Source organism: Lissotriton vulgaris, chromosome 4_1 (genome assembly GCF_964263255.1).
Source record: "Lissotriton vulgaris chromosome 4_1, aLisVul1.2, whole genome shotgun sequence".
NCBI lineage: Eukaryota > Metazoa > Chordata > Amphibia > Caudata > Salamandridae > Lissotriton > Lissotriton vulgaris.
In genome coordinates this window covers 340308640-340328364 of record NC_141691.1, presented here as the reverse complement: position 1 = coordinate 340328364, position 19725 = coordinate 340308640, and the positions used below count along the sequence as shown (strand labels likewise).

Genomic DNA, 19725 nt, shown 5'->3' with positions numbered 1-19725 from the left:
AGGAACCAGAATGGCAGCCAGCCACTTAGTGAAAACGAGGCCTCTTAGCGCGCCTCTGGCAGACGCGAAGAAATGCACAGGAACCCTTCAGCAAAACAGCAAAAGGAAGAGGCCACACGGGGAATCCAATTTAGGAGGCTTTAATGTAGACAGCATGCAGGCATAATGCATTTCGGCCAACGGCCTTCCTCAGACGCCCTCTGCTAATCAAACAGCACCACCAACTTTGCGCCTCAAATACTGTTAGGCAAAAACCTTATCCTATATATATATATATATATATATATATATATATATATATATATATATATATATATATATATATAAATATATATATATATATATATATATATATATATATATATATATATATATATATATATATATATATATATATATATATATATATATATATATATATATATATATATATATATATATATATTACCTACTGGCTATCGCCAGTAGGTATATATAGTTAGGATTTTTTCTCTATGGGATTTTTGAAAATTCTATGTCTAATAACTTTGGCGTTTGTGGACGGAATCGGCTGAAATTTTCAGGAAAATGGCACATTTTGTTTCTGAGCAGCCCCTGAAAATTTGCACGAAACTTGGCAAACTGAAGCACATATATTGAGACCTAGCAAAGGCACATCGGGCTAACAGTCCCTACAATTTTGCCAAGTTTCGTGCAAATCCATTCAGCCGTTCGAGCTAAAAGTGAGTCCAACCGCCCTATGGAAATTAACATGGGAAAAACGCGTTTTGGGACCCCCCTTTTTTCTCGGCTCCCCCTTGACGAAACCCCCCCAAATTTTCAGGGGCTGCTCAGAAACAAAATGTGCCATTTTCCTGAAAATTTCAGCCGATTCCGTCCACAAACGCCAACGTTATTAGACATAGAATTTTCAAAAATCCCATAGAGAAAAAATCCTAACTATATATACCTACTGGCGATAGCCAGTAGGTAATATATATATATATATATATATAAATATATATATATATATATATATATATATATATATATATATATATATATATATATATATATATATTACCTACTGGCTATCGCCAGTAGGTATATATAGTTAGGATTTTTTCTCTATGGGATTTTTGAAAATTCTATGTCTAATAACTTTGACGTTTGTGGACGGAATCGGCTGAAATTTTCAGGAAAATGGCACATTTTGTTTCTGAGCAGCCCCTGAAAATTTGGGGGGGTTTCGTCAAGGGGGGGCCGAGAAAAAAGGGGGGTCCCAAAACGCGTTTTTCCCATGTTAATTTCCATAGGGCGGTTGGACTCACTTTTAGCTCGAACGGCTGAATGGATTTGCACGAAACTTGGCAAAATTGTAGGGACTGTTAGCCCGATGTGCCTTTGCTAGGTCTCAATATATGTGCTTCAGTGGATTTTGAGAAATTAACGTTTAAATCAAGATATATATCTGTAACAGCGCTCCGGGCAGCGATCCGGTCCGCTTACTTTTCGCTTATCGGAACTTTGCGCGCAGAAAGCTGATTGGCTCTCCGGTGTCTGTCAACATTCTAAACAGTCCGGAGTGGCCGCCATCTTGTCTCTCGGTAGGATCGAGAGAGAAGAAGAGGTGAAAAACGAAAGGGGAATTTAATGAAAGGGGGCAAGGTATCCCCCTCTTGACCCCCTAGGAATGTTGTTGGGGTTATTAAAGGGTCCCGTGGGGAAAAGAAAAAAAAAATGATTTTTCACGGTAAATTACTAGGTATAAGGGGGTGCGGGAGACGTATCCTAATCCCCTATGTTTCCTGAGGGTGGCTGAGGAGGCTCATATATGTTGATACATCTCTTCCAGCGGCTGCGCCATCTTGCCTTTTTTCCAATGCCACAATTTTGTCGTGCACGGCATCCATTTTAGATGCCAGGCTGGTCCCAGGCTATCACCTACCCCTGCGGATGTAGTTTATGGCCCCAGCTGTAGAGAATTCAGACATGCCAACCCTCCCGATTCAGGCGTGTGACTACTGATTTCAGTGCTAGTCTCCCGCCTCCCGATTTCTGCAAGCAAAAACCCGGGGGCATATTACGAACAACTAGCGATAATTTTTGTCTCTAACTTGTTTAGAGACAAAAATTATCGCCGCACATCGGCGATTTTTATCGCAGATAAACCTTGCTATTATCGCAGAAAAGTCAGCGATATTCATGTATTATCGAGCAAATGCTCTTAGCCATGTTATCCACCTCCCATTGGATAACATGGCTAAGAACTGCTCAGGGCAGGTGTTAGATTTTGGAGATATTCGCGCTTAGCGCGAATATCTCCAAAAGTTGGTAATAGAAGATAGCGATGTTAGGGACTGTTTCCAGTCGCTAACATCTTGGTACGCCACTTTGCATGTCATTAGTGATAAGTATCACTGACATGCAAAGCGGGGCCCAAGATGGTCGCTATCTCCTTTTAGCTGTCACTAACTGGTGTTAGCGACAGCTTGGTAATAGGGAGATAATTTTATCTCCGCTTTCATGGCTTTTAAAGCCAAAAAAGCGGAGATAAACCCCCTTGATAATATGCCCCACGATTCCTTGGGGGTTTCAGCTGACAGGGCTTGGTATTGTGTTACATGGTAATTTTTCCAGGAAACGTCAGCGGGTCGATGCAGGGGTTCTAGAAGAGGTGATAAACCATTTAAGCCTCATGAACAAGCGCATGGTCTTTTAAAGATTTGTGAAGTACTCGGGGCGGCGGTGTGTGTGTGCCCTCTTTTAGGAGCGGGCGGGGAGGCACTGCCAGCAACTTGCCAGGTCAGGTAGTGTTCAACACGTGCATCACCCTTTCTCTGCCTGCTATTGCGCTCCATGCTTCGGAAAGGTAAGAAAAAGAACGTGCATTTGAGTTTGAAATGTCCGATCCTGCAGCAGCACACTTCCAAAGCCCACACATGACAATAACCCGATTCAAGGCCCCATTCACCCGTTTTTAAAAAAATAGATAACACTCCAACAAAGTAAGATTATAAAACTTTATTAACTATTAACTATAACGAACGGAACAAAAACTAAAAACATTTAAACATTTTTCAACACAAAAAGCAACAATGGTTAGAAGCTGTCTTTTGTGCGAATAGTCCCAAGGCAGCACAACGTGCAGAGTTCTGGACGGCACCCAGGTGATGTCGCCTGGGTGCCGCACTGGTTTTGGGATCCTACAATGCAGCACAGAAAAACAGCGTGGGGCGTCCCGGGTGGTGCGGGGGGAGGCCTCGTCAGTAGCGGTCTGTTGTGCGAATAGTCCCAAGGCAGCAGAACGCGTTGAGATGTTGATGGGACTGTGTCCAGTGTCACATGGCTGACACAACATGTACGACAGGCACCCAGGTGATGTCCAGTAAACTGCCGCACTGGTTTTGGTATCCTACAATGCTGCTCCGAAAATTGGCGTGCGGCGGCCCGGGGGTGGGGGAGGCGGCGTGAACGGGCCTCCCCAGGTGGCGGCCATCTAGCTGAGTTGCGCCCGCTCTTGCGGCTACAGCGTCTCGCTCACCATGTTGTTGAGTTGCTCCCACTCTTGCAGTGCAGCGATAGGCGGCTGCAACATGGCTCTTAAAATGGCGGACGGCTCCTCGGTTTTGGGCCTGGTCCACTGAAATGGCCCTGGGACACCTTGGAACTCGGACGCTTGCCTGCTAGGGCTTGGGCTCCATTCTCGAAAAGCGTCCCCTCAGCCGTGAAGATTCTACAAAAGTCTTGGGGGCCCCCGACTCCCGCAGGCTTCCGGTGGGGAGCGGCTGCCATGATTGCTCGCGGAATGACCATGACGGAGCCACGAGATGGTGGTGCTCTCATGCTGACGCCAGCTTCAGTCTGAATGATCCAGAAACAAGGTGGGGCTTTCATCGTTTGGGAAAAAAAAATGTTCTAAACCAATGAAAAGTGTTATTTTTAGGTCATATGACCAAGCCTTCCATCTTTAGGAAACCAAAAGTAAAATGAACCAATGAAAAGTTTTATAAACAAGTCACATGACCTGTTATGCGGCATAGGGCTACAAAAAGCGTAGAAAATCCGTTGGCACGTGAGGCGGCGTCAGTAGCGGACCGATGTGCGAATAGGCCGAAGGCAGCACAACGCGCCGAGATTCGGATGGCACCGAGGTGGTGTCCAGCAAATTGCCGCACTGGTGTGGCCATCCTACAATGCTGCGCCGAAAGACGGCGTGTCCAGCTGAGTTGCGGTCACTGTTGCGGTACAGTGACTCGAACGCGCCGAGATTCGGATGGCACCGAGGTGGTGTCCAGCAAATTGCCGCACTGGTGTGGCCATCCTACAATGCTGCGCCGAAAGACGGCGTGTCCAGCTGAGTTGCGGTCACTGTTGCGGTACAGTGACTCGAACGCGCCGAGATCCGGATGGCACCGAGGTGGTGTCCAGCAAATTGCCGCACTGGTGTGGCCATCCTACAATGCTGCGCCGAAAGATGGCATGTCCAGCTGAGTTGCGGTCACTCTTGCGGTACAGTGACTCGAACGCACCGAGATCCGGATGGCACCGAGGTGGTGTCCAGCAAATTGCCGTACTGGTGTGGCCATCCTACAATGCTGCGCCGAAAGACGGCGTGTTCAGCTGAGTTCCGGTCACTCTTCCGGCACAGTGACTCGAACGCGCCGAGATCCGGATGGCACCGAGGTGGTGTCCAGCAAGTGGCCGCACTGGTGTGGCCATCCTACAATGCTGCGCCGAAAGTCGGCGTGGGGTGCCCCGTTGGCTTATGAGGTGATGTCAGTAGTGGACTGATGTGTGAATAGGTCGGAACCAGCACAAGGCGCCAAGATCCGAATGGCAAGTCCTGGATGTTGAGTGCCTCAGTTGAGAGTTCTGAGCAGTGCTTGTAAGACTGTCTGAAGCTTATTTGCACCTGCTGCAGCTTCACTATTGCCCTGGTGTGGCCAAAGATGGCACATGACATAGGCGGCCGGCTCCCGAGGTGCGGCGGAACTTTTTTCCTTTTCCTTTCTGCTTCTTTTCCTACAATCCGTTTCATCTGAAGACACGACCAGGTCCCTGAATGTGTGCAGCGGGACGCTATTGATTGAATGAAAATGGCGGCTTGACACAAAGCTGACTCAAGCGTTACTGTTGATGCTATACAGACACAAATTGGTTTTCAGTTTGTACATTCTTCAGGTTTTTTTTTTCCATCCAAGTCTGATTGAGAGTTTGTAGAAAAATGGCTTCAGATTTTCCACATACTACTCTTCAACATTCTTCCTAAATGTAACAATGTGAAACTCACTAGGACAATGGCTGTTTCTGTTTCCTTTCAAAATGCTGCCAACAATATTTTCTGAATGGAAGACACCATCTTGTAGCATAAAGGGCCGAAAGGGGTTCTGGTCTGGCCGATGGTTGGTGGAGACATTTTGACTATATCTTGGACCTGCCCGGCCTCGCCCAAAATGGCGCCGGTATAAATGGGAATCGTAACTCCTTGCCCGCAAATGTATATCTAGAAAATGTTATTGTAAGTGGCTGTGTCGTATTTTAATTACAAAATGTACGTCCACCGATTCCGCAACTGTTAGACACCTTTGTTCTTGCAACCTAATGGCCCGATCGTTACGTTTTTCTACAGTGTAAATGTCTCCTCATCATATACGATTTCAGTTTGCTCCGTGGCCGGCCCACGTGGTTATAGGCCCGTATTTGTATACTGACATTTTCACAATAAAGGTTTTTAAAACAAAACACGGTAGTAGTATTTACATTGGTAAAGTTTTTACTTTTAGTCACTGTTTTCGAATCAGTAAAGGCAAGTGAAATAAAGCAGTCCAATTACATGACGGATAAAAGGTATAATATGTAGGAACGCAGTAAAGATAAATGCTTAATAGCAGTTGTGTTTTTCATGTCTGCAATATAAAGTGATCGATAAGAATCTGATAATCAGGCGTATCGGCGACTAAGATAGCAGGCCGAATCTCTTTTACTCAACGGCTCCGTTATGGAAGGAAGAAACGCCCTTTTTCTCGAAAAAGGAATATATTTTACTTACAAGGCAGTTGTAAATTTTCCGGGAAAGTACATTAGCCTGGAATATTATAACATATGTTTGAAAAAAAAATATTGTTCGAAAACAATAAAAAGCATAATTTTTAGGTCATATGACCAAGCTTTTCATCATTAAATTAACAAAAGTAAAATGAACCAATGAAAAGTTTTATTAACAAGTCACATGTCCTGTTATGCTTACGTTGCGCGCTGCGCTGCGCGCCGCGGATCACTTCCGGGTGCGGTAACGCGGCGTGTCATATAACGCATTACGCGACAACGTAGGTCAAGAATATAGTCAAAATGTCTCCACCAACCAGCGTTCGGAACACAACTCCTTTCAGCAGTCCAAAAAGTTCTGTTAAATGACAACAGAGGGGACAGGCAACAAGAACCATCAGTCAAAGAGGGGAGGGCAAGTTCTTCTCTTCCGGGTCATGTTGGGGCGCTACCGGAACTGATCGAATTGGTAGTCTACAGTGTTTCTGGATGTTTCAGACTAAAGCTGGCGTCAGCATGAGACCACTACCATCTCGTAGCTCCGTCGTGGCCATTCCACGAGCAATCATGGCAGCCGCTCCCCACCAGAAGCCTGCGGGAGTCGGAGGCCCCCAAGACTTTTGTAGAATCTTCACGGCTGAGGAGAGGCTTTTCGAGAATGGGACCCAAGCCCTATCAGGGAAGCGTCCGAGTTCAAAGGTGTCCCAGGGCCATTTTAGTGGACCAGGCCCAAAACCGAAGAGCCGGCCGCCATTTTGAGAGTCCTGTGGCAGTCGCCTATTGCTGCACCGCAAGAGTGGGCGCAATTCAGCTGGATGGTGGGCAAGACGCTGTAGCCGCAAGAGTGGGCGCAACTCAGCTGGATGGGACAAGGTTCAGAATTGAAGAGTCATCAAAAGGCAAAAAGTTCCGCCGGATCCCGGGAGCCGGCCGCGTATGTCGGGGGCGATCTCAGGCTACACCAGTGCTATAAGACTTGGGGAGGGTGTCGGAGCCAAGCGTCTTCTCCGAGTCCATGGCCATCACACCGCCCCTCAGGGGCCTCCGTCAAGCTGTTTAGGAAGGTAACATATCACATTGTTTTCTAATGCAGTCAGGTCCACAAACGACACTCACTTACTTTGAGAATAGTGAAGCTGCAGTAGGTGGAAATAAGCTTCAGACAGTGTTACAAGCGCTGCTCAGAACTCTTAACTATGGCACCCAACATCCAGAACTTATGCTATTTGAGAATGGCAGTGACATCGAAGCATCTCAGGGACCAAAACCATCAACGTACTTTCACGTATGAAAATCTTACTTGGGGAGGGGGCAGGAGCGAAGCGCCCCCTCCCAGTCAGCGCCACCACACCGTATGTTGAAAATTTGAAGCCATCGTTCTACAAAGTCAACCAAACTTGGATTAAAAATCTAGAAAAATGTACAAACTGAAAACCAGTTTTGGTCTGCATAGCATCAGTAGCAACGCTTGAGTCAGCTTTGTGTCAAGCCGCAAATTTGATTCAACAAAGCACAGACATTGAAAAAGGCTCAAATTCAGAACTCTAAACTATGGCACCCAACATCCAGGAGCTTGCCATCCGGATCTTGGAGCCTTGTGCTGCTTTCGATCTATTCACACATCGGTCCACTACTGACATCATCTTATAAACCAACGTTATGTAAATAGTTTTTTAATAAAATGTTTTACCCTGTTTCTTTGCTGGTGTGTTGTCTATATTTTTAATATTTGCATAGGGTTTGTCGTTATTTTGGGCGGGGTGGGTGACGGAGCCGAGCTGTCTTGCAGCCCTCATGGTGTGGAGCTCAGTTCATCTCACTATTTTCGTATTTCTCATGAAGGGTTGTTCCTAATATTTCTATTTTAGCGAGGTCAAAAAGAGATCCAATTAGTGGCCTACTGATTTTGCTCGATTACTTTTATTTTTTTTACACGATTTTTCACTATCTGCAAAGACTAAACAGAGTATTGCGACTTTGTGCTTGTTTGTAAATAGAGAATGATCCAAAGAGAACCAATTGTAAAACAGTAAATGCTTGGACAACAATCAATCAAATGGAGAGACAAGCAGCCACGACGGATTACAACGGGGGTAAAGGCCTGCGTTAACTACCCTTCAGTATCTGCAAAGAGAGAGTACTACTAAGACAAAAGAGGGGAGGGGGGGGGGGGTGCAGCGTTCAAAGCACATCAGCGTGCATAAATACGAAAATGTTTTTATTTATCACGTACTTGACATTTTTAAGCTTTTCATATTTGCTATTAAAAAACCAATGAAATTCACAGAAAAAACCATAGGTTATAGTGGATATATAGTTAGGAATTTGCATTTACAAAACCTTGAAAATTCAATGAAAAATCCATTGGTTTTAGGCCATATATAGTTAGGGATTTGCATTTACAAAACCTTATTTTACTCGCATAAAACCATTGAAATTCCATATATAGTTATAAGCGCTAACTATATATCGCGCACCCGCAATCCACTGCTGATGATGTCACATATTACATCATTCATGACATGGTTAGTGACATCACTGATGACATCACTGATGACATCTCAAATGACATCACTGATGACATCACTGAAAACATCTCATTTGACATGACTGATAACATCACTGATGATATCATTCATGTGATAATACGATGAACCTCTTCAGACTCTAATATAACCTTAGATACAATCAGTGTAAACAGACACTCACAGACTGTCACTCATCCATGGAGTTACTCACACACCTAGTCAGTCATGCAAAGAATCAATCACACCTCCATTTCCTCAAATATACAGTTATACAAACTTTACTTATTCAAACATATACTAACACATATTTACTCTCTTATACAATCCCTGATACAAGTTCACAATGATCCATACAGCCACTCACACATTCACTGGCTCTTATGCACAGTTATTTATATATGTCAACTCTCACATGTACTGTGTTTTACATATGTACTTACTTTGACATGTAGCACTGAGATATCCATTCACTCACCAATACACTCATGCACACAGTCAACCGCCCATACAGCTGTTTCCACATGCACTTTTGAAACCATACATCTAGTGAATCAACTGCTCACACATCTATGCACAGAGTCACACACCTCCCAGCTACCCACACACACTCACTCAGTATCCCATACAAATACTTGGGCAACCAATCAATAACCCATATAGTTACTCATATAGTTACTTATCAACACATGGAACAGTTTACAGAACAACAGACATAATGATGCACAAATTGAGACAGTTTAGTCATTAACCCATGCACTCAGTGAGACACATTTAATCACTCACTCATATAGTCAGTCATGCACCTACTAAATCCTTCATCCAGACACTTATATATCCACTCATTCTTCAATATGTAAGAGATATTTTAACTTTACAGAAACATACAGTCACTGGATGATGTCATTTGAGATGTCATCAGTGATGTCATCAGTGATGTCACTAACCATGTCATGAATGATGTAATATGTGACATCATCAGCAGTGGATTGCGGGTGCGCGATATATAGTTAGCGCTTATAACTATATATGGAATTTCAATGGTTTTATGCGAGTAAAATAAGGTTTTGTAAATGCAAATCCCTAACTATATATGGCCTAAAACCAATGTTTTTTTCATTGAATTTTCAAGGTTTTGTAAATGCAAATTCCTAACTATATATCCACTATAACCTATGGTTTTTTTCTGTGAAATATATATATATATATATATATATATATATATATATATATATATATATATATATATATATATATATAAATATATATATATATATATATATATATATATATATATATTATCCACATTGCGATTGTTATTGTAGGAAAGTCGACTAAGATTAAGTCTATGTTCTATGTCATTGGCTATTATCTATGGTCACGTGATACTTGGTAAAAAGTGCTCTGATTGGTGGTTCACAATTCAATGATATGCACTCACAAACACTTTCATCTGGTGTGCAAGGCGACAGGATCACCGAAACGGGTCAGATCGTGGCACCCCTGATTCACTGAAAACCTAAACTAAAAATAAAAAAACTCTGCTGCATTCATTACCGGATTTTGGTGTCCGTTCTTCTCCTGGAGAGTGCTGGTATATGCGGTGCGCTGTGGGAGCGTTAGTGTAGTCGAAACGCGTTTGGCAGCGGCGAAATAAAGAAATTTTGAAATCTAACACGGCGTGGTCGTTTAAATGATGGAGTAGCGAGACTCGATCCAAGGAGTCTTATGGTGACGACGCAACTCTCGGTTTGGTGGAGCCAGTGAATGCTTGGATAATTGTAGCATATATATATATATATATATATATATATATATATATATATATATATATATATATATATATATATATATATATATTATTATTTTTTTTCCTTCCGCCAAACTTCCCAGCGCTTCGGGAGGGCACTCTGCCAAAAATGCTTACAGCATCTTAATCATAGGCTTGGGGGTTTGCACTTCCACAGAAAGGTTCTCTTTTATTTCTTTTAGAATGTACAGGTGTTTTCAATTACCTTTAGTAGGTGTATGCTTAGTACATTATTCTTGATGCATACTGGGAAAAGTAGTTCCTTCCAGAGCACGACGATATTCCCTAAGTGGGTATCTGTAGGAAATGTTGTTTTAAAATGCATCTCTTTTCCTTAGTAGGATTCGGGTCATTCTGAAGAGTGTCTTTACTCTGGATTTCGATTATATAGCGCAAACATGATCCGAAGGATATCAGAGCGCTTGACATTAAACATATTTTGAAAACATCTAACAAACTCTAATATTTCTAATATTTGTAAATATCAAACTTTGATTAAAATTGTACATTTTCCACACATTTCTGTGATGAAATTTCTAGAACCTATGCAGCTCCTCCGAGTGCTCCCAAACAGGAACTATGCTTACCAGGTACATTGCCATTCCTTCATTTTATCGTCATGTTGCATTTTGGACCCTTTTGTGTCACAGGAGCTAGATTAAGTCACAGATGTGTGGTAATGTTTTTAATGGGAGAAGTGTGGGAACACTGGGTAGGAGGAATTTTGTGGATTCCTACAGATTCTGGAAGTTTGCATCACAGAAATGTGAAGAAAATGCATGATTTTGGCCTTTTGGGTAAAGTTAGAAGTTTACACAGTATTATGGATAAGTGAATGGGATTCACAAGAATTACAGCAACTGAGGCTCAGGAAGATGTCATTCATGCACTTTACGCACACTTGCTGCCCTAAATCCAACTTCTTTCAGTCAAGGGGTGTCTGAGATTGGCATCTGGTCTACATTTCAGATACTGTGAATATAGCTAAAAGGTAACAGGGTAACCATCCTAGAGTAGATTCTCCTAAAATCCCTAAAGAGTACTTCTAGAGAAAATAACGACCTTAGGGTTTGGCACACGGGGTACTCTGTCAACATGTGGAGTATGTCTCATTCTTTGTTATGTGCAGTGCATTGACTGTAATGCACTTGTAATATGGTGAATGGTACATTCACCACATTTTAATGGAGGATGAAGGTAGGAAACAGACCAGACTCTGCACAGTCTAGGTTAAGATTTGACTATCACTTCATGCCTCTATCTCCCTAAAAGTGTTGACCAATATCATATGTTTTTCAACTTTACCTTTATTTACCACACTCTCTTAAACCCATAGAGACCAGCCACCACCCACACAACACTACTCACTCTTATCAACACCCGCTCAGCCACTAAATGTGCCACGGAGATCTAAGACATGCTGCAAGACCACACCCCAGATCGCATGTTCCTCATTGAAACCTGGCAGAATCCTACCACAGCCCCAACATCACCTCAGGAAATCTTGAAGTCCCAAGATTCCTAGACTAACCATTAGCACTATCCTTGAGGAGTTGCAATCATCTTAAAGGAGAACATCAGCACACCATCTTCACTGATACCTCCACCAGCAACATGGAACACCTGATGTTCAAACTTTACATTACAGCCACCTCTATCGTGTGTAGTCCCTTCATCTACAGACCACCAGGATCACACATCAACTCCACCACCACCATGGCTGGCTTCATTGCTCCTCTCACCCTCGACTCCAGCTCCTTCATGGTCCTCAAAGACCTCTTCCTCCACAGGCCCGAACTCACCAGCACTACAATAAGATTTCAGAAAACCCAGCCTCACCAGTGTGCAAATAGACCCACACACTCCACAGATCTCCTCCTGGAATCAATGTTCACCTCCTTCAACAGCATCTCAGTCCACAAGCACACACCAGACACCTGGATGGGCCATAGCTTCACCAAGTTTTGCCTTCCCACCCCACATCATCATAGACTGAACACTGCTAGGGCTGGCCATCAAAACTGGAACAACAACTCAGGCGATAACTGGACTGGTGCTCTCACTGCCCACTGGCCCAAACACAACAGCAGCAACCTATCTGAATCTCCTGGGCACACTGACCTCGGAATTGGACACGCCATCTAAAGAGCTTCCCAGCCTCATTCTACATCTATGTCCCCTATCTCCCTCCTAATTTCTCTAATCAATATTTGGCCCTCACATCCTGCACACAGTGGGCAAGCCCGTCTGCGCCCGTCCGCGTCTGGAATGCGACCAGCGCCAGCCGTGCTGCCCAAAAAGGCATTGCAGTTTCATCAAAAGTGTGAAAAGGTTTTGACACTTGGGATAAATGTAACTGCCATTTACTACCAGATAGGACTAAAGGCCTCCTCTCCTGTCGTAAGTGTAGAACTGAGCTCAATTTTACAGATACATACCCTTAAATTATGTGTACGGAAGCTTCAACATCCATCTCCACTCAACTGAAAGGGGGACTGATCAATGCACGTTTATTCTGTAAACACTCACAGGACATCAGAGAACTGATCAGCGAGCTTTAGCTGGACTTCCTCTTTGTCACTGAAACCTGGTTAAAGGAATTGTGTAATCCATAAATTGCTATAGCACTCCCCTCCATCTACATAATCTGCAGGAAAGACAGAGAAGAAAGCAGAAGAGGGGGGCTGGCCATCATTTATCGTGACTCACTACAACTTTCTTTGGTTTTTTTACTCATTGAAGGGTGCAGAAAGCCTCGGCTTCAGCTTCACAATCAATGCTTCCTTCTAATTCACAGAACCCTTAATTTACCGCCCACCCAGCCCTAGCCCAGGCCATACATTGGAAGCAGTCTGCTCTAAATCCTCCTCGATAAAGGTCCACATTCCTATATCTCAGATATGGTCAGACCATGTATGTACCCCTCTTGGCATCAAGTTGCTAAGTATAAAACACTCTACCAAGCAAATACTCCCCTCGCACACACAAAGCGTGTGATTGCAATTAGTTTCTAATCCAAAACTGCCCATTGTCACTCATGCTTTTGCTACTGTCCTAACTGGCAAAACTCTGGAAGACTCACATCTCTTACGTAACTGGATGACCCCAATTATTGAGGAGTTAGCCCCTTTGTAACCATTTAAAAAGAAAGTAAAAGACAAATTCCACCAAGCTCCCTGGTACACGTCCACCTTAGCTCAAGCACATCTTCTATGTAAAACATTTAGCGTAAGCGGAGAAGAGCCTATGACCCAGCAGACCAAACAACCTTTAAAATAAGCTGAAGACAATCCCCTACACATAATATATTATCTAAAAAAGAGTACTATTCGAAGAAGATACTTGAGGCACATCAAGATCAGAACACCATCTTTTCAATTGTAAAGTATTTTACCGACCCTAAGCACCAAGAGGAGAAATTCCCCCATCACAGACCCCATGTGATCAGATTTCGATCTTCTTTGAGGAAAAAGAAACAAAATATAGACTCCTCCAATCTCTCAAATCTCCTCCCAATATCACTGCTATAGACACTGGGCAAAATCACCGAAAGACTAGTCAGTAGAGAATTGTCCAACTTCCTTGAAACTGCCAAGATACTTCTTCCAGAGCAATCAGGTTTCCGTCCCAAGCATTCAACAGAATCACGCTCTTGGAAATAGCTGACAAATTTCAAACTACGGCTGAAAAAGGCAGAAATGCAGTTTTGATTTTGTTTGACTTGTCAACCACAGTTGATACCATATCACATGACATTTTCCTTGCATGGCTAAATAATTGTGGCATCTCAAATACCGTCTTGGATTGGATTATATCCTTCCTTACCTATCTTAGGCAAACAGTGGCCCTAGGAACGTTCCTCTCCACGGAACTCCCCATTGCGTCAGGAATATCTCAGGGCTCAGCTCTTAGCCCCCTGCTATTCAATATATACATGGCTCCCCTCATCTCCTTGATATCCTCTTTTGATATTAAAGTAACGTCATACGTGGATGACACACAATTGTTCTTGTCATTAGACAAGGACTCAACTAAGGCAGAACTTAATTTTAAATCATGCCTAACCGAGGTTATCCAGTGGTTGAAGCTTAACCATCTCAGGTCCAACACAGATAAAACTGAGATACTCCCGATAGGAAAAGACAAGTTTGTGGTGGCCTGAAGGTGCAACTGCACCGCCGAACATGGTTGAAGTAGCAAAAAACCTGGGAGTGCAATTTGACTCCTCACTCTCTTTCCACCCGCACGCTTTGAAGGTGGCAGGGATCTGTTTTAGCATAATTAAGACACTAAAAAAATTCTATGACCTCATTCCCATCTCTGCTTGAAAAATAGTTGTGATGACACTTATCAAGGCTAGATTACTGCAATAGCCTTCTAGCAGGAGCAAATAAATAAACACTGAGAGATTACAAGTTGTACAACATGTGGCGGCGCGTCTAGGTTCAAAATTACCACACAGGGCCTCTGGCTCAGCAGCTCTTAAAACCCTCCACTGCCTACCTCTGCACAAGAGACTTCTCTTCAAGATACTCCTAATCACCTTTAGAGCAGAATTAAATCTAGGCCCAACGTATCTCTTAGCCACATTTACTCACTACACTATGGCTAGGACTCTCAGATCGTCATCGGCTAACTTCCTCAAACCCCCTTGCTTCAAGTATAAAACCAAGGGCGTTAAAACTGTGGCGGCATTAGGAACTAAAGCTTGGAATCTCATGCCCACACACTGAAGGCTGATCGAAACAGAAATGCAGTTCAGAAAGGCCTTGAAGACCTGTATCTTTGCATCTTTAGATGAATGCTCCCTATCTCTCATATAGGGTTCTCTCGTGTTTACCTTAACTTCTGTCCGCACAGTGCCAGGAGGCTCCTTTCGGAGTGACAGCCAGCGCTTTATAAATAACCAACTCAACTCAACTTACAATTGAAACTTTACACAATCCAGCCAGTAGGCCTCCGCTCCACTTCAGTAACACAAATCAAAAGATCTAGCCACAAATATGAATTAACAAAACACAGTACAGTGCCAACAGCACTCTGCATGCTAAACCCATGGCAGAGACAGCAGTTCACTGCAAGTAAATGCGGTCTTGCATGTTGTCTCCCTCTAGGTTGCAGGACCGGTCCAGGACCTTGCTCATGTAAAGGGACATGTTAGCCCTCCACATACACTTTAAACAATCATTGGGCTATTGCCAAAACAGCAAACCCCAGGCTATCAGATAGTCACAGTGGGGAACTCAGGGCACAGGTACAGTACTATGTATCGTGCATTAGACATTCTTCGCCCAACATTGGCATTTGGATTCTGTGCACTGTGACACTTCAACTCTTGCCCTAAAATTGGTTTCTGCCAATTGGTCTATTTAACTATCCTGTAAGCCCAATGCAGCTCTGGCAAAATGAAATTAAATGACGTGGGATGCAGAGTGTATTTACACAACACACATACATGAAAAAATATATGTCTGCCAGGAGCCCTACTGCATTCTGACTAGGCTGCAGTTTAAATGCCTGGAAGTGACACATTGTCTTGCAGCTTGCCCCGTGGACCTATTGATTGCAGAAATTACCAGATGGAACTTTTTTGCAGTTTGAATGGATCATCGAGCTGGGACTTGATCAAGGAAGTCGCTCCCAAGGCAGGCAAGAAAACTAGGTTGGCCTGCTCAGACTTTTCGGTTGTACTGAAAATTAGACCCTGCAGGACCTCACAGTAGAGGGATCCAATCTCTGCAGGTGGATGGATCTGACTTCCCAAATAGTGACCTAGGGACAGATCTACTAAAGGAGTTTGCATTCACAAACCCTGTGTATTGCAAAATCTTTGTTATACATTAAACCAATTTTACGAGTCTGAAGGTTTTTCCCATTCGTAATATGGGCTTTGAGAGTCATACCAATTGCAATTTGGAAGGAATATGATAGGAGTATTCCTTACAAATTCCGATTGGGTATGGTGTGTCAATGGTTTGCGACTGCAATTAATGTTGCCAACCATGATTAAATGATTAATCAAAAACGCTTGTAACTGATTTGTAAGGGAGAAGAGGCTGGAAAAGTATCTTTTAAAGCAGCAATGATTCCATTAAGGTATAAAAATTAGGCATACCATTCTGCGTACTCCTATGAATGGTAATTTTCTAACCAACCTAATAGTACATAGGTCAGTTCCCTAAAACAATGTCTGCAAACAGTTGGCAGACGGTTCACAATCACCTTTTGTGTACGGGCTCTATGTACATTGGACCCTAAGTCCAAAGATATCTAGCCAATACTCAAATTTGCCTCAGCGGATACGAAATCCAGTTTTATCCCACTCTGAGCTTTTGATGCCAAGGCCAACACTGTGGCATTGAAAACCCTATTTAAGACCTAAACAAAAGTAAAGTGTCTGGTCCGAGTAGAGAAATGGTTATAAGAATGTACCTTCATCCTCACGTGAGAATAGGAGTAATACATTGAATATAGTGAGTTAATTTTTGACTTTGTTTAAACTCCCTGACATAATGCAGCTCTGTATTTCTTAAAACACTGCTTTAATAACTATATATTTTCTTTTTCATGTATTGGTGGTACTTGTGTTGATTTTTTGTCATTTGTATTGTTTGTTGTGCATATCTGTATTACCATGTGTACGGAAGACGAAGAGTTTGTCATAAAATGAAATATTTAGAAAATAAACATATAAAACAAGAAACAAGATACTTGAATACACTAGATTCAAGTGTATGCTATGTTATTTAAATGGGTGTGTATTGATGGCCACATGGGGTTTTACATAGATGTTGCATTACAATATTGATCCCTCCCCATAGAGTTGTCCTTATTGGATCACACCCTTTACGTAGAGACCAACAGCTTTAGCAGGAGCTCAACAATGACCTATTCAACTTTGAAGCTCATCTCTGGCCACAGCCTTTGAGCTTGCTCCTTTGAAAGAATGTGACTTCCATTTCAGAGATTAAGACTAAAGTTAAAAAATGTCACTGGAGCAACCTGCTTGGTAAATCTGATCTCTGCTTCATTAGATTCCGCATGAAGTCACGTGTAGGTCCTTGTTATTTACATTGATGTCCTACTTTTTCTTGCCATTTCTTACCTTGTAACTTTAAAAATTCATATATCATGTTTGAGTTTATCTATATTGAAGATCTTAGTGCCTTTTGCTCATCTGTTTTTTCTTTATTTATCCAAATGTGTTCAGAATTATTTTAGTGTTGTGTTCTTTACTTTACAATTGTTAGTAGGTCTTGAAATTAACATACTCTTCTGTATAGGTTGCCTGCTACTTGAGTCATATCTGCAAGAGGTTGAGCAGAGATGCTCTCCGAACTTTGTTTTGAAATAACCATAGCGGATTTTGAAAATTGTTAGGGGCACTTCACTCCCAGATTAATAACCCCATTCCTTAGTAGACAAAGAGCAGTATTTTCAATGCAAAAGAAATATTTGATGGACGGAATGCTGGACAATGCAAACATTTACCCCGAGTCACAAGGATCTTGGTTAAATCCATAATTCTTTTGCCTCACCACCAGAGTTTGGACCCAGCCTTTTGCAAATCAGTCTTGACCCTGTCCTTAGGAGTGCAGTCTGGACTGTTCCCATGAGGCACAGGGTCAAGACTGATTTGCATATGGCTGGGTCTAAACTGGGGTGGCATGGTGAGCAAACGAATGATGGATTTAACCAAGATCCTTGTGACTGGGGGTTATTGTATGATTTATTCAGCATTCCGCCCATCATTTGTTTAAGTAACACTTTTCACCATAAAAAGAGGATAGGTATGCCCAGATGTGAGTCCCTTGCTCACTGTGCCACTGGATTCAAGCTAACCTGGCTGATGAAGGGTAATACCCAGAAACCGGTCCCAGGGTTGCTTGTTTTCTGTCCAGGGAGGACCTGGCTTTGTAGTTCGGTCTGGACTGTTCCCATGAGGCACAGGGTCAAGACTGATTTGCATATGGCTGGGTCTAAACTGGGGTGGCCTGGTGAGCAAAAGAATGATGGATTTAACCCAGATCTCTTGACTGGGGGTAAATGTATTATTTATTCAGCATTCTGTTCATCATTTGTTTGCGTAGCACTTTTCAACCTAAGGGGAATAGGTATGCCCAGATGTGGGTCCCTTGCTCACTGTGCCACTGGAATCAAGCTATCCTGGCTGATGAAGGTTAATACACAGAAACCAGTCCCAGGATGCTTGTTTCCGGTCCAAAAAGGAGCGGAAACTTGGCAGTTCGGTCTGGACTGTTCCCATGAGGCACAGGGTCAAGACTGATTTGCATATGGCTGGGTCTAAACTGGGGTGGCATAGTGAGCAAAATAATGATGGATTTAACCCAGATCTCTTGGCTGAGGGTGAATGTATGATTTATTTAGCATTCCGTCCATCATTTGTTTGCGTAGTTCTTTTCACCCAAGACGTGGGTCCCTTGCTCACTGTGCCACTGGATTCTAGAAAGTTTGGCTGATGAAGGGTAATACCCAGAAACTGGTCCCAGGATGCTTGTTTCCGGTCCAGGGAGGACCTGGTTTGGCAGTTCAGTCTGGACTGTTCCTGTGAGGCACAGGGTTGAGCTGATTTGCATATGGCTTGGTCGTCTAAACTGGGGTTACATGGTAAGCAAAAGAACAATGGATTTAACCCAGATCTCTTGACTGGGGGAAATGTATGATTTATTCACCATTCCATCCATCATTTCTTTGCATAGTATTTTGAATGCTACGTGATCCTGGACCCCTCAGCTATCCGGAAAGAAACAGTCTACACCCGCTTCCGAAAAACCCTGAAGACCTGGTTGTTTAACCAATAATTCTCCCCAAGCTGCTAACATTCCAGCCAGTCCACTCCTACGCCGGGAAACCCTTTTTGGGTAGCTGTTGCGCCTTACAAACTCAACTAATAAATAAATAAATACATGTACCTTCTAAATGTGCTCTGCTTCTAAGACCAAATATAACTTGTATCGCAGTATTATGAGCCCTTTGAAGTTTAATACATAGCTTCTTGGGGGCCACAGTACAGTTCACTGCCACAATCTAACTGGGAGTTGACAGCAAAACCAGTCACGAGGGTCTGATATTCTGGTATTGAAAAGAGAAGAAAGATCAGGTTTAAATTAGTTGAAAGTCCATGGGTCGCACACTACTCTAGGTTTAAATTAGTTAATGCTAAGAAAGCATTTATTTTGTGAAAGCATCAATTCGGGCTTTTAGCGTGAGTTCCTTTTGTATTTTGATACACTAACTGTAAATTTGAAACTGTGCTTCACATTTGAAACTTGTTAAACATGCAAATACATTTTTAAAATGAATAGCAAGGAGTGAAGAACTATTGGATAGTATGTAACATAT

At 42.8% G+C, this 19725-nt stretch overlaps 1 protein-coding gene across 5 annotated transcripts in view; it reads left to right on the top strand.

The window, feature by feature from the left end:
* The window catches only part of DOCK11 (dedicator of cytokinesis 11), a 1133414-nt gene that overhangs the window by 716756 nt on the left and 396933 nt on the right, over positions 1 to 19725 (top strand). The gene's annotated exons all lie outside the window — the stretch shown is intronic.